The 25,623-nt window shown below is 39.4% G+C and overlaps 1 protein-coding gene and 2 pseudogenes across 1 annotated transcript in view; all 3 read right to left on the reverse strand.

The window, feature by feature from the left end:
* Window positions 1–25,623, reverse strand: part of Trank1 (tetratricopeptide repeat and ankyrin repeat containing 1) — a 107,498-nt gene that overhangs the window by 75,206 nt on the left and 6,669 nt on the right. The window lies entirely within an intron of this gene.
* On the reverse strand, window positions 13,055–16,508 carry LOC150050074 (intraflagellar transport protein 22 homolog pseudogene; annotated as a pseudogene).
* Window positions 16,700–16,996, reverse strand: LOC150050075 (10 kDa heat shock protein, mitochondrial pseudogene; annotated as a pseudogene).

A 25,623-nucleotide genomic window follows, 5' to 3' on the forward strand; every position in this document is an offset into this window, starting at 1 on the left:
AGCAACTCTAGGTGAGAGCACCACACACCTGTCTCTGAGCAAAACAACTGGAGAATGGCCAAAAGGGGCCCCCAAAAGCAAGGACTCCCTCTTTTGCCTGTGTTCAAAGGTAATATAGCAACAAGAGTGTTACTAAAATTAGACTTAAGGGAGAAACAAAATATATCACAGTGTCAAGAGAAGTCCAAGTATTATTGAATATTATTGAAATTTTAGACACACACACACAAAAAAAAATAAAGTTGGTGGCTCATGCCTGTAATCCTAGCTACTCAGAAGACTGAAACCCAAGCATCCTGGTTCAAAGCCAGTCTACACAGGCTCATATCTCCAATTAACCACCAGAAAACCAGAAGTGGAGCTGTGGTGCAAAGTAGTAGAGCACTAACCTTAAACAAAAGAACTCAGGGACAATACCCAGGCCCTGAGCTCAAGTCTCAAGACCAAGAAAAAAAGTTCTTTTAAAAACTAAAACCTAGGGGCTAGGAGTTTGGCCTAGTGGTAGACCTGGGGTTCAATTCCTCTGTACCACATACATAGAAAAAAGCTGGAAGTGGTGCTATTGCTCAAGTGGTAGAGCACTAGCCTTGAGAAAGCCCAAGGATAGTGCCCAGTCCCTGAGTTCAAACCCCAGGACTGGCCAAAAAAAAAAACCTAAAACCTATGGGCTGAAAGTGAGGCCTGTTGGTAGAGTATTTGCCTAGCATGAATGAAGCCCTGGGTTTGATTCTTCAGTACTACATACACAGAAAAGGCCAGAAAGGCTAGGCACATTGGTTTACACCTGTAATCCTAACTACTCAGGAAACTGAGATCTGAGGATTGAGGTTCAAAGCCAGCCTTGGCATGAAAGTCCAAAGTCCGTGAGACTCTTATCTCCAATTAACCACCAGAAAACCAGAAGTGGCACTGTTGCTCAAGGGTAGGGTAGCAGCTTTGAGCTGAAAATGTCAGGAACAATGCCCAAGTCCAGAGTTCAAGTCCCATGACTGACCAAAAAAAAAGAAAGAAAGAAAGAAAGAAAGAAAGAAAGAAAGAAAGAAAGAAAGAAAGAAAAAAGAGAAAAGAAAAGACCTAAAGTGGTGCTGTGGCTTAAGTAGTAGAGTGGTAGACCTGAGGAAGCTCAAGGACAGTGCTCAGATCCTGAATTCAAGTCCAGGACTGTGAAGAGGGGGACCCTAAAGCCTAGGCTTATAACTTCTTATTTGATATTTTAAGTGTAAAAAAAAACAATACCAATGTGAGAAAGATAGGTAATGCTGATGAAAACAAAAATAAGACAGTAAAATTCATCTCTCTTGTTGCTCCACTCTCAGCAGTCAGTGTATCTGTATTCTTTCACTGCTCATTTGTCCCTGGAAAGAGATGTGGACACAGACACATTCAGGAAGTAGAGAAGTAGGGAGCAGGTGATTAGCATGGAAACCAGAACTACAAGTGGAGTTGAGGCCATCGTGTCATTCCCAGACTTCCTGGGAGGGAGGCCACTCCCAGCTGCAATAACAGTTAGCTAGAGCTAGGGACTCTGAACACCCCATTTCCAGAGATATATCCTCAGACTATTGAGAGTGGCCCTTACTAATTACAACTGTGCTTTGGCCTGAATTAAGTACTGTTAAAACTCATATGTCGAAGCCCTAATCCCTAATCTATTTGGAGATGGTGTCTTTAAGATGTAATATATTTAGATAAAGTCTTGTGGGTTAAGTCTTTATCACAATTAGTGCCCTTACAAGAAGAGACACTAGAAAATTTAACTTGATCTCTCTGCCATGTGATGACACAGGAAGAAGACAGCCATTAACAAGCCAAAAAGATTAAATCATCTAGCACCTTGACCTTGAACTTTCGGCCTCCAGAACTCTGCAAAATAACTTCCTGTTATTTCAGCCAAATGTACAACATTTTGTTATGGCAGTTTGAGCATCTTAATAAACTCCTACTCTAAGACAACCCTCAAAGTCAGACAGCCTAGAAGCAATGAATGACTGAAATGGGAATTAAAATAGCAGCCTCTTACCTCTTCTCATGAAAATTAACTCTTGTGTTAATTGATTTACCAGATCCAGTCAAAAATTTACATTTTGGGACCCGGAGTTTGGCCTAGTAGTAGAGTGCTTGCCTAGCATCCACGAAGACTCGGGTTTTCAGTACCACATACATAGAAAAGGCTGGAAGTAGTGCTGTCGCTCAAGTGGTAGAGCTCTAGCCTTGAGAAATCCGAAGAACAGGGCTCAGACCCTGAGTTGAAATCCCAGACTGGCAAAAAAAATTACATTTTTTTCCTTTTCTGGGGCATTCACCTATCACCACTTTTTCTTTTTTTCTTTTTTGTTGTTGTTATTAGTTATGATGCTGCCCCTGAGCTTTTGTGCTCAAGGCTAGTAGTCTACCAATTTAAGCCACAGCACTGCTTCTGGCTTTAGTGAAGGTAAGAGGCTCACGGGCTTTCCTGCCTGGGATGGCTTTGAACCACAATTCTCAGAATCCTCCATAGTAACTAGGATTATAAGCATAAGCCATCAGTGCCCAACCCACCATTTTTAAACAAAATAAAATGAAGTTCTTTAAAATGCCTCCAAGAAAAATCAATAATTCAATACTATCTCTGGAATCCTGAGGGTAGAGACAATACCAAACTGAGACTAGCTCAAGAAGTAATATATTTGCTACCTTACGAATGTAACTATAACCCCCTTTATATATCACCCTGACAATAAAATTAAAAATATTTTTTAAGATTTCTTCCTCCTCCCCAGCAAAGCAAAATTAATCAATCCAGGATAAGAATCCAAACTCAGAATTCACTTTTAGGACTTATTTGTTTTCTTTACTTTCTTTCTCCTGTCTCCATGGGAGAAAAGATGCAAATGTTGGAGAGGAGAGGGTTTTTTCTTCCTTTAAGAATTTACTCAAAATCTTTCACAGACCTCTGGAAAAGTACACAGGGCTGTGTCCAAGCCTACCTACAGAGAGTGTTGGGGTTTTTTTTACTTATTTTATTATTTTTTAATGTGAGGAGTTACAGTTACATTTGACAGGTAGTAGATGCATTACTTCTCACACATTGATACCCCTTCTCATGCCAGAGAGTGTTTTGCTGCTGTTTTCGATTCTTTGGGGGGGGGGGGTAAGTCATGGGGTTTGAACTCTGGGCCTTGGCACTGTCCATGAGCTCTTCAGCTCAAGGCTACTGCCTTACCCCTTGAGCCACAGTGCCTCTTCTGGTTTTCTAGTGGTTAATTGGAGATAAGAGTCTCACAGACTTTCATACCTGGATTGGCTTTGAACTTCGATCTCAGATCTCAGCCTCCTGAGTAGCGAGGACTACAGGTGTGCACCACCAGTGCCAGGCTTACAGAGTGTGTTTATACAGAACAAAAAAGGCAACTCATCTTGCCATTATCTCAAATATCACCTATCTCAACCCATCAAAAACTAGTAAAGGAGCTGGGAGTTTGGCCTTAGTGGCAGAGTGCTTGCCTAACATGCACAAAGACCAGGTTCAATTCCTCAAAACCACATACATAGATAAAGCCAGAAATGGTGTTGTGGCTCAAGTGGTAGAGCTCTAACCTCGAGAAAGCCCAAGGACAGTGCTCAGGCCCCAGGACTGGCAAAAAAAAAAAAAACAAACAAAAAAAAAACCCTAGTGAAGTGGTCCTCCCAAAACTTGCCAAGCATGGAAACATGTCTAAAATCCCAACACTCTGAGACTAAGGAAGGAAGCCAGCTTGAACTACTGGGAGACCCTGTCTCAAAACCAAACAAACATAAGGCTGTCCTAGTCAAACTGATCCTCTTTTACAAATCAACTTTATATTATTCCTCCTTCATAATACCTTCATTTATATCACTTATTTGTACAAAGTCAAAATGATAATGCTAAAACTAGCTGAACACTCCAGCTCTGAAATGTCTTTGTAAAATTTACATCCTAAAAGTCATAACATAGCCAGCAAAGGTAAACAACTGTAAACAACAGTTTAAATACTGCAAAGCATACATATGCTAACTGTAAGTGTTAGGGAGAAAACATGAATATTAAACAAGTTTTTCATCTTATAAAGAAAAGGTCAAGGGGCCGGGAATTTGGCCTAGTGGTAGTAGAGTACATGCCTAGCATCCACTAAGACCCAGGTTTGATTCTTCAATACCACATACATAGAAAAGGCCGGAAGTGGTGCTGTGGCTCAACTGGTAGAGCTCTAGCCTTGAGAAAAAAACCAAAGACAGTGCTCAGGCCCCGAGCCCAAGCCCAGGACTGGCAAAAAAAAAGAAAAAAAGAAAAAGTCAAAATTATAAGTATATAACATCTTATACAATTCCTCTTGGAATTAACATTTTAAGGTCAAGATCCAGTGAAGAAGAAAAGCAAGCATCCAGGCTAGAGTAAAAACATCTATATCATAAGCCAGGACATGGTAAGGACACCTGAACAGCCATGTTCATCATTGCACTATTCACAATAGCCAAGCAATGGAAACAACCCAGATGCCCAACTACAGATGAATGTATACAAAAAATGTGGTATATATATATACAATGGAATTCTACATAGCCAACAGATAAGATAAAAAAAATGGCATTGGCTAGGAAATTGATGAAAGTAAAGTAAATCATGTTGAGTGAGATAAGCCAAGACCAAAGGAACAAAAGGTGTATGATCTGCTTGACATGTGGATGTTAGATCCAAACAGTACAAGAGCATGATGACTCAATCAATACTCCGGTACTCAAGGCCATTAACATGAACTTGGAGATATAAATATATCCATGTAGACATATAAGTCTATGATGGGATACATATTCTATAGATATATTGATATATATATATTGATATGTATCTGACAAAGACTCAGCTTAATTTTAATTATGTTTTTAAATTTATATAACAGTGTTTACATAGTTTCCCTTCTTAAATACTTGTTTGTTAAACATAACATTTGAAATACAATGTAAAAAATCGGTGTTAATAAAAAAAAAACATCTAGCTCATGGCTAGGGAGAACCAACATAGTGAAAATGGCTATACTGCCAAAATTGATACACAAATTCAGTGCAATCCCCATCAAAATCCCAAAGACATTCTTTACGGAAATAGAAGATATAATCCAAAGATTCATATGGAACAAGAAAAGACCTAGAATAGCCAAAACAATTCTAGGCAAAAATAGCAATGCTGGTGGTATTACAATACTAGACTTCAAACTCTACTATAGAGCCATAATAACAAAAACTGCTTGGTATTGGCACAAAAACAGACCAGAAGATCAGTGGAACAGAATAGAAGACCCAGAAATAGAACCACATACCTATAGGCAACTTGTATTTGACAAGGGAGCCAAAGATATACAGTGGAACAGTCTATTCAATTATTGGTGCTGGCAAAACTGGGCAGCCACATGCAGAAAACTAAAAATTGACCCTAGCCTTTCACCATGCACAACCATTAACTCAAAGTGGATCAAAGACCTCAATGTCAGACCAGAAACCGTGAAACTGCTACATGATAAAGTAGGAGAGACACTGGAACTCATAGGCACAGGCAACAGATTCCTGAACAGAATCCCAGGGTCACAACAGATTGGAGAGAGACTCCATAAATGGGACTACCTAAAAATAAAAAGTTTCTGTACAGATAAAAACATAGTTGCAAAAGTAGAGAGACAGCCAACCAACTGGGAAAAGATATTCACCAACAATACATCTGACAAATGCTTAATATCTAGTATCTACAGGGAACTCAAGAAACTAATCCCCTGAAAATCCAATAAACCATTCACTAAATGGGCAAGGGAACTAAAGAGAGACCTATCAAAAGAAGACATTAAAATGGCAGAAAAACATATGAGAAAATGTTCATCATCCATGGTCATAAAGGAAATGCAAATAAAAACAACCCTAAGATACCACCTTACCCCAACAAGAATGGCCAAGATTTTGAACTCAGACAATGACAGTTGCTGGCGGGATTGTGGAGAAAAAGGAACCCTACTACACTGCTGGTGGGAATGTAGACTAGTTCAGCCACTCTGGAAAGCAGTGTGGAGGTTCCTTAAAGAACTGAAAATAGGGGCCGGGAGTTTGGCCTAGTGGTTAAAGTGCTTGCCTAGCATGCATGAAGACCCAGGTTCGATTCCTTGGTATCACATACATAGAAAAAAAAAAAAAAAAAAACAAGAACTGAAAATAGACCTTCCCTATGATTCCGCCATACCACTTCTGGGCATCTCTGCACTATACACAATAGCCAGGCGATGGAAACAATCCAGATGCCTTACTGCAGATGAATGGATACAGAAAATGTGGTATATATACATAATGGAATTCTACATAGCCAACAGACAAGATAAAATAATGGCAATCACAGGGAAGTGGATGAATCTAGAGCAAATCATGTTGAGTGAGACAAGTCAAGACCTAAGGAACAAAAGGCGCATGGTATCCTTAATATGTGGCTATTAAATTCAAAGAGTACAAGAGCAAGGACTCAATAACTGCATACCCAATGCTATGGACATGGTAATGGAAATATAAACATAACTATATAGACATAAAAACCTATGACTCTATAGACATAATGTTTTATTTCATAAATTAATATGTTTCTATGACATACAAACCCTTAGCCTAATTTTGACTAAGTTCTAAATACTAAGTCCCAGTGATTGTAATTAGAGATTGCCTCCTTGAACACTTGTTTGTTAAACTTGTCATTTAAAATATGATGTAAACATAAGCCATATAATGAATGATTGTTGTTCTTAAGGTACTGTGTTATCTCTCATCACTTTTGCTGCCCCTTGGTTATCTCATATTGTTACACTGTCTCACTTTGTTACCTGATATATAGGATATATTTGTATTTGGTTATTTGAAATTGGATAGGGAAGGGGGAAAACAAGATGAGGGGTGGGAGGGGAGAGGGAGGGAAATGGGGACCAAGACATGTGAAAGGGTATCAATGTATGGGAATTAATGCACCATCTATCTGGAAAATATCATGTAACCCTTCTATTAATTACAATAAAAATATATGAAAAAAATCTTTTAATAAAAAAAATCCACAGGCCAGGAGTTTAGTCTAGTGGTAGAGTGCTTGCCTAGCATGCAAGAAGACCTGGGTTCGAGTCCTTGGTACCACATACCTAGAAAAAGTATAAAGTGGTGCTGTGGCTCAAGTGATAGAGCTCTAGCCTTGAGAAAGACCAAGGATAGTGCTCAGACCCTGAGTTCAAGCCCCAGGACTGGCAAAAAAAAATCTACAAAATCCATGGGACTCTTAGCTCTAACTAATTACCAAAAAGACTGAAGTGGAATTGTGGTTCAAGTGGTAAAGCACCAGCCTTGAGTGGAAAAAAAACTGAAGGACTACACCTAGGCCCTGAGTTCAAGCCCCACTACTACCATAAATAAATAAATTAAAGGGCTAAGGGAATATAATGCAGAATGAAGCTGAAAGAATAGGAAGTGGCTGCAATGGATGAGTGAGTTAGTGTATTTAAGAGCCATTAAAGGACTTAGAGTTTACCTTACATACAACTTGGAAATAATCACTATCTATGACAGTTTTTTATAATGATTATGTTTTATTCTATATTATCCAATAAAGTAACTACTATCTACATGTGCCTAGTAGAACTGAAATTTTATTTTCCTTAACTTTAAAATCCCTATCCATATTTTGCTAATGGCTACTATATTAAACAGTATATACTAGAAGATTTCAAACTGAGAATTAATGAGACCTAAGGGATATTTCTAGATCACTCTTTCCAAAAGTAAGATAGATAATGAATTCAGGAGAAAAGGGCAATAGGACTTGCTGATGACCTACACTGGAGAAAGAGTGAGGTAAAGGAGAAATCCACTTAGGGCTTTCTGCCAGACTTTAGGTCATAGAAACAGAGCTTTGGTTTAAAGTATGCAAGTAACTAATGTTGGACTTTTTTTTATACATATACAGGGTGAATGTATGGGGGGGGGGCGGAGAGAGAGAGAGAGAGAGAGAGAGAGAGAGAGAGAGAGAGAGAGAGAGAGAGAGAGAGAGAGAGAGAGAGAGAATGCATCTAGGCTTCTGAGAATATTCTAATATCACTTACTCTAAATGATTATATACAGTATGTTCTATATGGAATACATAAAGTTGAAAAATACACAAAAAGTGGCTGGGAGTTTGGCCTAGTGGTAGAATGCTTGCCTGGCATGCACAAAGACCCAGGATCAATTCCTTGGTACCATATACATAGAAAAAAGCCTGAAGTGGTGCTGCGGCAGAGCATGAGGCCTTGAGAAAAAACACAAAAGCCTGACAATGGATTGCTTTATGACTATACCAACAGAAATATTTTCTATAGGAAAAAATATAGCATTATGAAGTAATTAAGTTTCAGCAGCTATTCTCTGTTCTAGAAGAGAACACTCAGGGAAAAACATTACTCTATCTCAACCAAGCAAAAGTCAAGAACTCTTCTCTATTTATTTGCCTGATTGCTTATGGGAGAACAAGAGCTATTGGAGGATTGGTGAGAGAAAAGAAAATGGAGATAAGATTTACATTTTCTCCAACTACCAATTATTTCATTTCCAAGGTATCTAGGAAATCAGGAGTTGAGTAAATTGAGAGAGCTAGAAGGAAAGCAGAAGTGTTCAAAAACACTGTCCTAAACGAAATTATGGGGAAAAAATCAACAGGTATTATGAGTAAACAAAAGTTCTCTTTAACAGTAAATTAGGATAAACAAAATGTGGCACATAGATACAATGAAATGTTAGCAGCCATTTTGTAAAGGAAATTCTGGCATATGTTATAACACGTATCTGAAAGACAATGTGTTAAGCAAAATAGACCAGGCACAAAAGGGCAAATAGGATCTAATTCACCTTTCTTGGGGTAACTGTTGTAGTCATGGACAGGGAAACAAAATGGTGGTTTAGAGGTGCAAAAAAAAACAAGTTTTGTTTAATAGAACAGAATTTTAGTCTTGCAAATAAAAATACAGAGATGGGGGAAAACAAGATGATTAGGAGATGGTAGCTGGAAGGACAGGGGGACAAAAATATGAGAAGGGGTATCAAGGTTCGAGAAGTAATGTATCCATTACCTGACAAATGTAACTGTAACCCCTCTATACATTATCCCGACAATAAAATACAATTTAAAAAATAAAGAAAATGTTAATGATAAAAAAACAGAGATGAGTTAGATAACAATGCCAGTAGACTTAAGACTACTTATTTCACATGCAAAAATAAATACAATTAGCTGAACATGGTGGTATATAACAAGAACCCCATTATCAGGGAGTCTGAGGCAGGAAACTAGTTCAAAATCAAATCACTCAACATAAAGAGTGATACCAAAATCTGTGGGGCTTTTTAAGTTAATTTTGGCAGTGCTAGAAATAAAATTTTCGGCCTTGTATATGATTAGCAATGTTGTTTTACCACTGAACTACATCCCCAGTCCTGAACTTTTAAGAGGCAGAATCACCCTATATAATCCAGCTGGCCCCAGATTTGCAATGTACCTCTTCCTAGTTCTTGAACTGAGATTTTCTTGCTTCCATCTCCCAAATGGTGAGATTAAAAGCCTAGGCTATTATATCAGACTTAAAGTTTTTTTTGTTTGTTTGTTTTGCCTGTCCTGGGCTTGAGCTCAGGGCCTGAGCTAGCACTCTACCACTTGAGCCTCAGCACCACTTCTGGCTTTTTTTTTTCTATGTATGTGGTACCGAGCAATCTAACCCGGGTCTTCATGCATGCTAGGCAAGCACTCTACCACTAGGCCAAGCTCCCCGCCCCAGACTTAAAAGTTTTAAATAAGAAAACAAAACAATGTATAATAACATTTACTAAATTTGTATTTTTATTCTATGTTTAATAGAAAAAAAACTCCAAAATACTCAATACTACCAAGATACTAAAAAAAGGGGGGGGGGTAAGAAACAAGAGCCTCTCTCTTGTCTAGTAGTGCTGATTGACAGGCACTACAGAAAAGCAAAGAAGTTAATTATGAGAGTAGTAGTCATTTTTTTGTATTGCTCTGCTTTTGAGAGGTACTAAGGTTTGAATTCAAGGTCTCAAGCTTGTGTGCAAGGCAGGTGCACACCACCAGCTCCCTTTTGTCTTAGTTACTTTCAAAATAGAGTATCACTTTATGCTGAGGCTGGACGGGGTTGGGAATCCTTCTATTTGTGCTTCCCCACATCACTAGGATAATAGGTATACTCCACAGCATCCAGCTCCTGTAGCTTGAGATAACAAGCGAGCAGCACCATGTCCGGATTTTAGTTGAGTTTCAATACCTTGAATTCTCCTTTCCTGACCCAGATATGGCCTCAAACCTCATTCTCAAGCCTCTGCTTCCCAAGCAGTCAAGATAAAAGGCCTGAGTCATTGTGCCCTGAGGAGTTTTTTGGTAAAGGGAGAAACTCAGTCACCTGAAGAAGGTGAAGAAAAGATAAGAGACTTTCAATATTTTAGTATGCAAATATGATACACACAACAGTAAGAAGAATTAAGAGGAAAATATATTCCTACTGCTTCTAGTGTAGGTATAGAAGCAGCAGATAGTTCTTACCTCAGCGCTGTTTATGTTCTCTAAAGTAAGTTAGCTACAATTTTCTTCCAATTTCTTTGTTTAGACACCTGGCTATTTCCCATCATTTTGTTGTTTCAATGTTTGACTTTTTTTTGACAAATCTCAATGGAAATTCAATGAACATAGTAATTTTTAAAATTTCATCATGCCATATGTGCTTGGCAACTAGAACAGTCAGGCGCTCTTGTAAAGTAAGCACTCAATCAGTTGGGATTTATTAAATGAATCAAATAAAAATCACATCTGAGACTGAAGACATGGCGCACAGATAGAGCACCAGCCTGACCAAGTACAAAACCTTGAGTTCAATCCCTAGTTCTGAAAAAAGAAAAAAAAAAATCACAGCCCAACATCAGCAGCTCTGGGCTGTAATCCTAACTACTCGGGAGGCTGAGATCTTGTGGTTCAAAGCAAGCCCAGGTAGGAAAGTCCATGAGCCTCTTATCTCCAGTTAATCAGCAAAAGACTGGAAGTTGAGCTATGGTTCAAGTTGTAGTGGGCCAGACTTGAGTACAAAAAGATAAGCAAAAGTGGGCTGGGAATGTGGTTTAGTGGTAGAGCGCTTGCCTAGCATGCATGAAGCCCTGGGTTTAATTACTCAGTACCACATAAATAGAAAAAGACAAAAGTGGTGCTGTGGCTCCAGTGGTAAGTGCTGAGCAGAAGAAACTCAGGGCCAAAATGGGCCAAAGATTTAAAGAGAGTCTTCTCTGAAGAAAAAACAAAAATGGCCTATAGACACATGAAGAAATGCTCAACATCTCTGGTCATAAAAGAAATGCAAATCAAAACAACTCTAAGATTCCATCTCACTCCAGTTAGAATGGCCAGGAGCAGGAAAACGAATAATAATAGATGCTGGAGGGGATGTGGCCAGGAGGGATCACTACTACACTGTTGGTGGGAGTGCAAACTCATTCAACCACTATGGAAAGCAGTATAGCAGTGCCTCAAAAGGCTAAACATAGAACTCCCCTATGACCCAGCAATTCCACTACTTGGCATTTACCCAACCATCCAGAATCTAGGGCATACTAAATCCACTAACACAACAATGTTCATTGCAGCACTATTCACCATAGCAAAGATATGGAACCAACCTAGATGTCCCTCAGTTGATGAGTGGATCAACAAGTTGTGGTATTTGTACACAATGGAATTCTATGCTGCTGTCAGAAAAAAACGACATAAACCCATTTGTTAGGAAATGGAAAGACTTAGAAAAAATCATATTAAGCGAAGTAAGCCAGACTCAAAGGAACTTAGGCTCAATGGTTTCCCTCATTTGTCATAACCAGTAGAAATCTTGGGCTCTACTAGCAGAGATCTGCAACAGAGCAAAACCTTGATACATAAGGCCATATAGTATGAAGCTAATTGAAAGGACCTCCAGGATATTGAAACAAAAGCCATATAACGAATGATTGTTGTCCTTAATGTACTATGTTATTTCTCATCTCCTTTGCTGTCCCTTGGGTATCTCATATTGTTACAGTACCTCACTTTGTTATCTGATATATTGAATTTATTTGTATTTGATTATTTGAAATTTGATAGGGAAGGGGGGAAAACCAAGACGGGGGGGGGGGGGGGGGGGGAAGGGGGCAGGAGGGGGAGGTAAAGGATACCAAGACATGTGAAAGGGTATCAATGTATGTGAATTAATGCACCTTCTATATGGCAAATATCATGTAACCCTTTTATTAATTACAATAAAAAATATATAAAAAAAAAGAAACTCAGGGACAGAGCCTAGTGCCCTGGCCCTGAGTTCAAGCCCCAGGACTGGCACCAAAATAAAGGATAAAAGAGAATGAAAACCTGAATTCAAGCCCCTCTGTCATATTGGGGAAAAGTCACATCCACACAAACACACATGGACTCAACAGCTGCTGTGTCTTTGGATTATGGTAGTTACAATTCCACAGGTTTGTTTTTGTTGTCGTTTTGGTGGGTCATGGGGCTTGAACTCTGGGCCTGAGTGGTGTCCCTGAGATCTTCATCTCAAGGCTACTGCCCTACCCATGAGCTATGGCCCCACTTCCCATTTTCTGTTGATTAATTGGAGACAAGAGTCTCATGTTCTTTAGTGCCCAGGCTGGCTTTGAACTACAATCCTCAGATCTCAGCCTCTTGAGTAGCTAGGATTACAGGCGTGAGCCACCTTGCCCAGCACAATTCCAGTTTTTACAGTCTGAAAAATGTGAAGGGAAAATAGCTCCTGAATTTTTAGGTCTTCAGAAAAGTCTCATGTCAGGAACTCAGAATTTGTGATAGCATTCTTCTCAATTCAACCACACTTGAGACCAGAGTGTTGTGGGTCTGTCCCTGGCTGGGAACCTTCTAGAAGATACAAATTCTCTACAGAAGGTACAAGGTGGGGAGAAGGAAGCACAGGTCCCTCCGAGCATGAGAACTCAGTTCTGCACAGGGAAGAAGTGGATTTTATCAGGAGGTGGTAAAAGTTAACATCTCTTCCCCATCTCTGCTCTCAGACACAGAACTGATGATGCTTTTTAAATATTTTACAAATTCCATCTGGATCTCTTCAGGTCCTCCTCAAGATAAGATAGTACAGGCCGGGAGTTTGGCCTAGTGGTAGAGTGCTTGCCTAGCATGCACGAAGACCGGCTTCGATTCCTCGGTACCACATACATAGGAAAAAAAAAAAAAAAAAAGCTGGAAATGGTGCTGAGGCTCAAGTGGTAGAGCTCTAGCCTTGAAAAAGTCCAAGGATAGGGCTCAGGCACTGAGCTCAAGCCCAGGACTGGCAAAAAAAAAAAAAAAGAAAAGAAAAGATAAGAAAGTACTAGCTTCATCTTGGTTAAGGGTGATACCAAAGCCAGGTTCCCTGTGTCCCCTCCAGAGACAGGTTTGTGGTGCACAATGAGCAGACATGGGACATCCTGGAGGAACTGCTGAGGCACAAAGCAGCAATTCCACATCCTTGATCTCCTTCAGTGACTTGGGATGTCCACAGAACATAACCACCCCTTCATCAGGGCTTCATCAGGGTTGGCCAGCAGGACTTAAACTTCAGGCCACCACTATAGTCCCAGAGCTGGAACTCACACTCCATGCCTTTATTGTTGCTGTTCACATTTGGATTTTTGAATTCCAGGATTCTCACTCCTTGAGTTGGGTTGTATTTGGTGATGCCTGGAGATTCAGTCAGAAAGTTGGACAGAATGGTTTTCCTCCCCTCACAGGGCCACATGACGAGGACCTTGACCTTCAGTAAAGCCACACGGCCTCATGGGCTGCCAGTGGGTCCTACGACACTGGTTGGAATAATCGACTAGCCGCCCTCGTTCCCATGGCCTCAATGTTTTGACTTTTATCACCCAAGAATAGATTGGAATGATCTTACCAATCAAAAGATCTGGTGTCAGGGGCACTTGTTTGTTGTAATTTTTATAATCATTGTTATCAAAAGAATTTTTGTTCTTGGCATTCAGTAACTTCCTGAGCACATTACTTGAACAAGGTCAGGGGAACTGTAGAGAAGCTATTTCTCTACTATACATCAAAACTAGTGGGGAAAGGCAAGCTGGAAGAAAAACATGTGTTCGGTCCTTAATATTTGGTATTTAATTTTACCATCCTAGCTCCTGATTTGGGCTTGGTTTGTTTCCCATGCCACTTTGCCCCTAGCCTACCCTGCCTCAAAGCCACAATAAGACAGAACTGAACAAGACAGTACTAAAATTATCTTCATAAAAGGCCTCTTATGCTGGTGGTTCACACTTCTCACAATATAGCCACTAAATGAATCTAAGTTCAGTATTATCACCAGTCAAATAACAACCACAAAATAGTAATGAATAATTTACAGTAAGGATCTGTCATATCTCATTATCTTAAACATGTCTAATTTTAAAATATATTTTTGAGGCAAAAAAACAATAATGTATGATCACTAACCTTCAATGCTCAGTTCATTTACTTTTATGTGTGTATATATATATATACATGGTCCTTACCCAGATCTATAATTGAACATTGCCATACCCCCTGAAGGTTCCCACTGCTCTAATTTCTAAACCCAGTTCCACCACCATTTTGATCTCTCAGTTATAAGTGAGTTTTTCCTGTTCTGGAATCTCAGCATCACAGAGGATTCCCTTTGCAGTGGGTTTTTCTTTTTTTTTTCTTTTTTTTGTAGTGAGCTTCTTTCCTTAAATATTACTTATGTGTGATCTTCCTCTATTTTGGCAGGTATCAGTAGCTCACTTTTCTTACTGTCATATGCTGTGGGATTATGAAAATGTACAATTTACTTATTTATTACTTTGATGAGAGTTTGGGTTGTTTCCAATCTAAGATAATTATGAATGAGGTTGTCATAAATATGTTCTCACACGTCATGGATATTGTTTGCATTTGGGAATGTTGGGGGTCATTCCCAGAAGTAGAATCACTGGGTCTCAGAGGCTATGCACTGTTCATTTTTGATACTGTCAATTTTCTAAATGGTTGACTTAGGTTATACTCCCAAAAGCATTTTACTGGAAGTGTAAACTGTCAATATATTTCAATGCTAGTTATTGGCCATCCTTTTAAATTTTAGCTAGTCCATGTATCTCACTGCAGTCTTAATGAGCATTTTCGTTATGATTAATAAAATGTAATTTGTCGTAAGTTTATTTGGACATATGAATCTCCTCTTTCATAAAGTTCCAAAGTGACCCAATCAGAGTTTATATTGTTTTAATAAGTTGTTACCAGATAACAATATGTCAAACAAATGTTAGGTTTTTTTTGTTTTTTTTGTTTTTTTTTAATGTTTTGTTTTTTTTTTTGCCAGTCCTGGGCTTGAGCTCAGGGCCTGAGCATTGTCCTTGGACTTTCTCAAGGTTAGAGCTCTACCACTTGAGCCTCAGCACCACTTCTGACTTATTTTCTATGTATGTGGTACCAAGGAATCGAACCTGGGCCTTCATGCATGCTAGGCAAGCACTTTAACCACTAGGCCAAACTCCCAGCCCACAAATGTTAGTTTTATATCAACAAAAATACACTACTACCTTGGTTATTTCATATTGTTAAAGTATTTCACCTGGTTATCTGATATATTGTATATATGTGTATTTGGTTATTTGAAGTCGGATAGGGAAGGGAGGAAAACAAGATGAGGGGTAGGAATAGGGGGGAGGGAAATGGGGAGCAAGACATGAGAAAGAGCATCAACAAATGTGAAGTAATGCACCTTCTATCTGGAGAATATAATGTAATCCTTCTATTAATTACAATAAAATATATGAAAAAATACACTACTAGACAGCTGGAAGCAGAGTAGACTTGACCTAAACACCTTATATTTGTTATTCAACTGTACAATATACATGAAATAAATTTTGTAAAGACACCAATTATCAGTAAGGACGTTTCATTAAATTCTAGTAATAACATGATGCTAACAACATGGTTTTGTAATTAAAAACTAAAAATGGGATGCCAGGATGGTGGTTTCTAGCTACTCAGAAGACTGAGACATGAGGATTGTGATTCAAAGCTGGCCCAGGCACTAAATTTCATAAGACTCTTATCTCCGGTTAACCACCAGAAAACCAGAAGTGGTGTTGTGGCTCAAGGGGTAGGGCGGTGGCCTTGAGCTGAAGAGCTCAGGGACACCGCCCAGGCCCAGACTTCAAGTCCCACAACTGGCCAAAAAAAAAAAATACTAAGAATAGGTTAAGCTTTTATGGCAGAAACTTGGAAGTCGACCCTTGATAGTAATAGATGATATTTATAACTTAGGAAATTAAACCTGTACCTCCTTTTTTATAATGAACCATTCTTGTGCTCTTCAAAGTGTCTACTCCTGCCTCACTGAGTCCTGAACAGCCTTTTCTACCTCAAAAGCTTTTCAGCATATGGGGAAGCTGACCGTACCGTCCATCTTTCATAGGGATTTGATGAACAAAGCCCATCTCCCTCCCAGGAACTATGCACCATTATAGAATACAGTATTTTTGTTGTTAGTTACATCAGTCTATTATAAAAGGGAGATGTGGGAACTATTTACATAATGAAAGATCTCAGAACTTGCATGGAATGGGTAACTTCACACGATGTCTTTCAGTGAAGTGTTCACTCTACATAGTTTCCAAGAATGTCACCATCCCTAAATAAGAAATAATCCTTGTCACCTAGAACTACTTTGGTGCCTCCATATTCTGGGAGAAGAACTTTTATCACGCACTTTCATACTCACTGGCTGAATCTCTCCACCTTTTCCTTTAGAACTCCATCCCATGGCCACTACTGTGGCTTGCAATACTTTTCCTTGAAACTTTCCTGGAAGCATAAAGCAGTTTCAGCTGTACTCCTTTCTACCAGCACTCGGTCAAACAGAGGAAGAAACTTCCTAAATGCTTGTCCAGCCATGACTCCCACGGTTGCTCCACAGACTCTGCTCTCAGACGAACTCTGCATGAGATCTTTTTGTTGTTGTTGTTGGTGGTGGTGGTGGTGGTGGTGGTGGTCATGGGGCTTGAACTCTGGGCCTGGGCACTGTCTGTGAGCTCTTCAGTTGAGGCTACTACTCTACCGCTTGAACCACAGCACCACTTCCAGTTTTATGGTCATTAATTGGAGATTAGAGTCTCATGGATTTTCATGCCCAGATTTGGCTTTGAACCATGATCCTCAGCTAGAATAGCATGAATAGCTGAATAGCATGAGCCACTGGCGCCCTGCACAATTCTGGTCACTGAAACTAAAAAAAGATATTTGTTGGCAAACTCAGAGACACTATTTTATCATTTTACTGAATATTCTTGAAGAGAATTTGTTCTTGAGGTCATTATCCAAAGTGGAAGTGAGGCTAGACTTTGAGATATGTAGGTGAGAGATCCTCAACTTCAGCTGCATTTTGCTTCTGACCTAAAGATAAAACAAAAACTTAAAGAAAGAGGATAAAACCCAGAGAATCACAGGAAACTTGATGGGAACTACTGACTTGAGAAACACTGCAATCTACACCATCTCTGGGCTTCTACTTATGTGATTAATTTTATTTATGTTATCTATAAGAGTATGTCCAGCTTCCAGAAAGAGTATGTAAAAGTGGCTTGAACCAGGAAGATTAATTTTTGAACATAACTGGTTAAATAGCAGTATTCCTCTTCATCTCTCCATGACATCATTCTAGGCACACTGGTATTACTGTTTTATCCTCTAAGGATAGAAGAAACTTGCTAAAACTCCAGGCATTACCTTCAAGGCAGGAAGAGGGAGAAGAAAAGAGCCACCTGGCTCACTGTTTTATAAAAGAAAAAACTTGAGGTTGGGTACCAGTGGCTCATGTCTTTAATCCTAGTTACTCAAAAAACTGAGATATGAGGATTGGTGTTTAAAGCCAGGCCAAGCAGTAAAGTACATGTGGCTCAAAATAACACCCAAAAGCCAAAGTACAACTATAGCTCAGGTGGTAATGTGCTGGCTCTGAGTAAAACAAGTTCAGGGACAGAGTGTAAACCCTGAGTTCAAGCCCTAGGACTGGCACCAAAAATAAAGTAAAAAGAAGAAAGAAAAAAGATCCTCCAAGATTCCCAAGTAGACTTCTTGTGTACCATTGACTAGAACCCTGGGGGAAACAAAAGAAACCAGCTCTGTAATGGCTGATGGCCAGGAAAGAAGAGGTTTGTCAAATAATGAAGTATCCCAAAATGAGCCAGTAAATACCCTTATTGAATAAGTCAGGTTCTGGTACTTGCAATTAAAAGCCCAGTGGCCCAGAGTGAGGCCTAGTGATAGAGTGCAATGCCTAGCATGCACGAGCCATGGGCTCAATTCCTTTGTACCACATACCCAGAAAAAGCCAGAAGTGATTTTGTGGCTCAAGTGGTCCCCATTTCCATCCCCCCTCCCCCCCCACTCCACTTATCTTGATTTCCCCCCTTCCCTATCCAATTTCAAATAACCAATTAAGCACATATAAAATATATCAGATAACAAGGTGAAAAATTGTAACAATATGAGATAACCAAGGGATGGCAAAAGAGATGAGAGATAACATAGTACATTAAGGACAACAGTCATTCATTATATGGCTTTTGTTTCCTTATCCTGGAGGTCTTTACATTTAGTGTACTATTTGCCCTAATGTCTCTAGATTTTGTTCTATTGTAAAACTCTGCTAGGAGAGCCCAAGGTTTCTACTGATTATGACAAATGAGGGAGACTATTGGCCCTATGTTCCTTTGATTTTGGCTTACTTCACTTAATATGATTTTTTCTAAGTCTTGCCATTTCCTTATAAATGGGGTGATGTTGTTCTTTCTGACAGCAGCATAGAATTCCATTGTGTATAAATACTACATCTTGTTGATCCACTCATCAACTGAGGGACAACTGGGTTGGTTCCATATCTTTGCTATGATAAATAGTGCTGCAATGAACATCGTTGTGCTAGTGGATTTAGTATGCCCTTGTTTCTGGAGGATTGGGTAAATGCCAAGTAGTGGAATTGCTGGGTCATAGGGGAGTTCTATGTTTAGTCTTTTGAGGAACTGCCATACTGCTTTCCATAGTGGTTGAACGAGTTTGCACTCCCACCAACAGTGTAGTAGTGATCCCTCCTGGCCCATCCCCTCCAGCATCTGTTATTATTCGTTATCCTGATCCTGGCCATTCTAACTGGAGTGAGGTGGAATCTTAGAGTTGTTTTGATTTGCATTTCCTTTATGACCAGAGATGTTGAGCATTTCTTCATGTGTCTATAGGCCATTTTTGTTTCTTCTCCAGAGAAGACTCTCTTTAAGTCTTTGGCCCTCTTTTAAAGGGATGGTTGTTGCTTTGGAGGTTAGTTTTGGAGTGATTCAATTTTTTGAGCTTTTGATGTATTTTAGGTATGAGTCCTTTGTCCGTTGTATGGTTAGTAAAGATCTTCTCCCATTCTGTAGGTGTCCTAATTAATTTACTAGGTATGTCCTTTGCCATACAGAAGCTCTGCAGTTTAATGCAGTCCCACTTATCCAGCTTTTCTCTGATTTGTTGTGTTTCTTGGTCCTTATTGAGAAAGTTTCGACCTGTGCCAAGGAGGCCTAGTGTGTCTCCTATTCCTTCTTGTAAAGTTTTCATTGTGTCAGCTTTTACCTCGAGGTCTTTGATTCATTTGGAGTTAATTCTAGTGCATGGTGACAAAGAAGGATCCAACTTTAGTTTTCTGCAGATGCTTAACCAGTTCTGCCAGCACCACTTATTGAAGAGGCTGTCTTTCTTCCATTCTATTTTTTTGACTCCCTTGTCAAAAGTAGGTGGCCATAGGTCTGTGGTTTAATATCTGGGTCCTCAGTTCTATTCCATTGCTCTTCAGGCCTGTTCTTTTGCAGTACCAAGCTGTTTTGATTATATTATTATTATTATTATTATTATTATGGGATATTTATATATAATAACAGGCAAATTTTAAGTGTTTTTGGTCAGTGATTTTTAATAAAATTATATATACTTGGGGCCGGGAGTTTGGCCTAGTGGTTAAAGTGCTTGCCTAGCATGCATAAAGACCCGGGTTCGATTCCTTGGTACCACATACATAGAAAAAAGTCGGAAGTGGTGCTGAGGCTCAAGTGGTAGAGTTCTAGCCTTGAGAAAGTCCAAGGACAGTGCTCAGGCCCTGAGCTCAAGCCCAGGACTGGCAAAAAAAAAAATTATATATACTGTGTAGCCAACCACTATGGTCAAAATATAGGACAATTATTTTCCTGTGGAACGTTTACTTTGCCTTTTTCTAGTTAGCATGTTTCTCTCTTGGGCACTAGTTTATTTCTTATATTTACATGGTTTAGAACTTTGTCTAGATAGTATCACACAGTATGTGATCTTTGAATCTTCTCTCCTATTTACCAGATTGTTTTTGCAAACTTTCATGCTTCTACAGCTATGAGAGTTTATTCCTTTTTATTGTAGTGGTATCTTATCCTGGCAATTTTGGTTTGCATATTTTCTTAAAAAACTATATTTTCACTCTCTTTCAGTAGTTGTACAAAGGAATTACCACAGTGCCCAGGCCAAGAGTTCAAGCCCCACAGCCTAACAAAACAAAACAAATAAACAAAAACAGAAAACAAATAAAAACAAAGGAATTACCATTCAACAAGTTGGTTTGTATATTTTTTTAGATGAGCTTGATAAAATTTGTGTTAATTCCTTAAATTTTAGTTTCAGGTGGTATTTTATAGTTGGGAGTTTTGCCTAGTGGTAAAGTGCTTGCCTAGAATACACAGAGACCCCTCAATACCACATACATAGAAAAAGCCGGAATTGGTGCTGTGACTCAAGTGGTAGAACGCTAGCCTTGAGAAAGCCCAAGGACAGTGCTTAGGCCCCGAGTTCAAGCCCCAGAATTGGCAAAAAAAAAAGAAGAAAGAAAAACAAACAACCAAAAAATACACATTCATTTACACAGAAATAATTCGCATTTTATAAGTGAAATTGTCCATAATAGAAACAATTTTCAAAGTCCAAGGCCATGTTTTTGGGTAAACTTTTATTTTATCTGTAAATAAATTTTGTTTGTAAATAACTGTTGCAAAGTTCAGGGTACTTGCAAATAAATGCTCTTATGAAGACTACATATATACTTTTATTTTTCAGTTCAGTAGTACTGGGTTTGAACTCAAGCTTGATACTTGCTAAGTAGGTACTCTACCATGTTAGCCTTTTTTTGCTTTAGTTATTTTTCAGATATTGTCCTGCGAATTACTCCCACCAATGCCTTCTATGTAGCTGGTATCATAGATGTGAACCATCACACCTGGATTATTTGTTGTGATGGGGGTCTCAGTAATTTTACCTTGACTGATTTCAACCCAATCCTCCCAGTCTTCACCTCACAAGCAGCTGGGGTTGCAAGCATGAGCCACTATGCCTGGCTGCATATATACATTTTTTTCGATTATTTTTTCTTACTACTGTAGTTTTTATTTGAAAATCTGTTTACTTTCTTAGGATGAATAGATAGGGGCTATTTTTAGTTCTGTGTTAATTTAAGACTGTAAACATCAAATCATAAAACAGTGTTGAGATAATTAACCTCCCCAGGAGTCTTGCTTCTGCTTTTCTCACATAGTGAACTTGTTCCATTTATAATCTAAAATTTAATGAAAAACATGTTTTGAAGTACTGTTTAATTAAGGAAGCAGAGTGAGTCAGTTTGAGGTTGAGTCAAGTCCTATATGCACATCAGGGAAATTTAGAACTTAAACTTCATTGTCTTACACATTCTGAACAGCTGTTAGGCAATTTGGGATCAAACTACTAGACTTAACAATGTGTTTTGTAATCCTTCTCAAGCAAAAAACAAGCTGTTTTATGTAGTCATATCAGAAAATTTTCATCGTGTTCACTTTGAAAGGTTGTTTGTCGTTTTATTGAGTTGTGCCTTTATTTCCCAAGGATCATTCTATTATCTTTAAAGCAACAAGTAGGAGAGAAACATAAAATTCTGTATTTGTAGGGAAGCTATGGAACAATGAGGTAGTTAGTTTCCAATTATAATTCTAGGCCATGGGATGCTTGGAGGAGTTGTGCCAGATTTCCTCATCACAATCCAAAGTATAGTGCAGAAGTACTTCCAAGAGAACTGAGTTCATGATTATAGTTATTATTTGTCATCTTGCATTAAATGCTTTGCAAGATAGATAGCATGATACTCACTGATGTCAATAGAGCAGTGCATGGAGCATAGAAATACCTAGCCCTGAGGTTTAGATCCTGTACATCAGTCATCTGGGAAACAGGTTTCATACATCTGTCATTCTTACACATAAGGGACTGAAAGCTAAATTTCACATTGAGCAGAAAAATAATATTCCTTTTGCTGTACCTGCTTTAGATGTTGTTGTATTCAGAACTATATTCTTTTAATACAACTTGCTGCAGTGATGGAGATACCGAGCTCTTCATTTTTAAATGTAGTAGTCACTAGCCCCAGCAAGCTATGGAGCTTTTGAGATATGGCTAGAGTACTTGAGGAACTGAAGCTTTAATTATATTTTAGTTCATTTAAATAAAAATAAAAATTTTTATATGTGCCTAATGGCTGCCAGGTAGATAGAATGATCCAGACAGAACTGTAATAAAAGTGAAATCATAATAGATAGAAAGGTAGTACAATTAAGTCTCTGTGCTTTTATTTATTTTTTGCTAGTCCTGGGGCTTGAACTTAGGGCCTGGGCACTGTCCTTGGGTTTTTTTCAAGGCTAGTGCGGGACCATGTCATGAGAAAGAGTATCAATGTTTGTGAAGTTATGCACCTCCTATCTGGTGAATATAATGTAACCGTTCTATTAATCACAATAAAAATTATTTAATAAATAAATAAATAATGGGGAAAAACAAAAAACAGGGAGCCGGGCATGGTGGCTCACACCTGTAATCCTAGGCCGGGAACCTGGCCTAGTGAGAGAGTGCTTGCCTACCATGCATAAAGCCCTGGTTCAATTCTTCAGCACCATATCCTCAGAAAAAGCAGCAAATGGTGCTGTGGCTCATGTGGCAGAATGCTGGTCTTGAGCAAAATGTGTCCAAGGAAGTTCCCAGGTCCTGAGTTCATGCCCCAGGACTGGGGGAAGAAAAAAAAGAAAACTCTGGGGAAAATCTAAAGTACTGAGAAATGTCATTTTAGATTGTCTTCACACATTCTAAGAAGCAAATTGCCAGTATCTGACAAAGTGATAGCATAGGCCCCTCAAAACAGAATAAAATAAAAATATTTTAAAAGAATGAACACAAGGGCCAGGAGTTTGGCCTAATAGTAGAGTGCTTGCCTAGCATGCACGAAGATCTAAGTTCTCTTCCTGGGGACCACATACATAGAAAAAGCCAGAAGTGGTGCTGTGGCTCAAGTGGTCGAGCTCTAGCCTTGAGAAAGCCCAAGGACAGTGCTCAGGCCCTGAGTTCAAGCCCCAGGACTTGCTCCAGTGTCTCATGCCTATAATCCTAACTTCTCAAGAGGCTGAGATCTTTGGATCACAGTTCAAAGCCAGCCTGGGCACATAAGTCTGTGAGACTTATTTCCAATTAACCACAGAAAACCAGAAGTGGTGCTGAAGCTCAAATGGCAGAGCACTAGCCTTGAACTGAAGAATTTAGTGACAACACCCAGGCCCAGAATTCAAGCCCCATGATCGACAAAATGAAAAACAATGAACACGCTGCTCTTTAGCTGGAATAATATCCAAAATATATTTGAAAAGGCCCGTGTAGACTACTGTGCACATTATACCTCCCTTTGTGTAAATAAGGTGAAAAACATCTGAAGCCAGGCACAGTGGTTCACACCTATAATCATAGCTACTCAGGAGGCTGAGATCTGAGGGTTGCAGTTCAAAGCCAGCCCAGACACTAAAGACCATGAAACTCTTAAATCCAATTAACCACTAGAAAACCGGAAGTGGCTCTGTGACTCATGGGCCAGGGCAGTAGCCTCCAGCTGAAGAGTTCAGGAACAAAGCCCAAACCAAGAGTTTCAAGCCCCAGGAACAACAAAAAAAAAGAAAGGAAGGAAAGGAAGGAAGGAAGGAAGGAAGGAAGGAAGGAAGGAAGGAAGGAAGGAAGGAAGGAAGGAAGGAAGGAAGGAAGGAAGGAAGGAAGGAAGGAAGGAGAAAAAGAAAGAAAGAAAGAAAGAAAGAAAGAAAGAAAGAAAGAAAGAAAGAAGGAAGAAACAAAGAAAGGAAGGAAGGAAGGAAGGAAGGAAGGAAGGAAGGAAGGAAGGAAGAAAGAAAGAAAGAAAGAAAGAAAGAAAGAAAGAAAGAAAAGTCTGTGAAGGGCTGGGAGTTTGGCCTACTGGCAGTGCTGACCTAGTATACACAGACCTGGGTTCCATTCCTCAGTACCACATACATAGAAAAAGCTTAAGTGGTAGATCTCTAACCTTGAGAAAGCCCAAGGACAGTACTCAGGCCTGAGTTTAAGCCCCAGGACTGGCAAAAAAAAAAAAGTCATCGAAAAGTCTGTGGAAGAGATCCGGGTACCAGTAGCTCATGCCTGTAATCTTAGCTATTCAGTAAGTTGAGATCAGAGGATCACAGTTCAAAGCCCAGCCCAGGCATGAAAATCCATGAGACTCATCCCCAGAAAATGGGAAGTGGTGCTGTGGCTCAAGTGGTAGAGCACTAGCCTTGAGTTAAACTGCTTAAGGACAGTGCCCAGACCCAGAGTTCAAGCCCCACGACTGACCCCCCCCAAAAAATATGGAATTCTTATCTCCAATTAACCATCACCAAAAAGCTGGAAGTGTAGCTGTGACTCAAGTAATAGACTGCCAACCTTAATGGAAAAAAAAAATTAGGAGCAGTGTCCAGGCATTGAGTTCAAGCCTCAGTACATATTCGCACATACACATGCATGCATGCACATACACATGCATGCATGCACGCACGCATGCACGCGCACACACGTGTGTACACACACACACACACACACACACACACACACACACACACACACACACCTGTCTTCTTCAGAGGAAAGTCAAGATGTGTAAAAGCAAACTTCAGGGCCTTATGCCATCTTTGTGTACCAGATTTGCCTGAGCAAAGCCATCCTCTAAGAATTTTTAAACTGTAACTTTGAGAATGGTTCTTACGCTTGAAAACTAGGATAGAAGGCACCAGTGGGGTGTAGCCTTATTTTCTACCTTGAGAAGTCATTCTGCAACAAAGAGTAAGAAACCTCCACTGATAGAGTGCGAAGTCACAAAAAGGGGCCTCTCAACAGCCCTATAATTCTATGTTCCATTGTTCCTGAGATCCAACCCTCCTCCTCTTTCCCTAGTTACTGAGAAACTGAAAAACTTCTCTCTTTTACCAAGGAAGGAAGGAAGCAAGGAGGGAAGGCAGGCATGCAAAAATTCACTCTTTCTACAACTTGACATTAAATAAGAGTCTATATTAGGAGTGTCAATCATATTCTGGAGTACCTGGTCATGTTCTCCCTTCCCTTCCTATAGAACCTAACAAATCTTCAGAATTTTTGGTGCCACATTCATTCCAGATGGCCATATTGTT

This window comes from Megascapheus bottae, chromosome 18, assembly GCF_031878675.1.
Source record: "Megascapheus bottae isolate mThoBot1 chromosome 18, mThoBot2.hap1, whole genome shotgun sequence".
Lineage (NCBI taxonomy): Eukaryota > Metazoa > Chordata > Mammalia > Rodentia > Geomyidae > Megascapheus > Megascapheus bottae.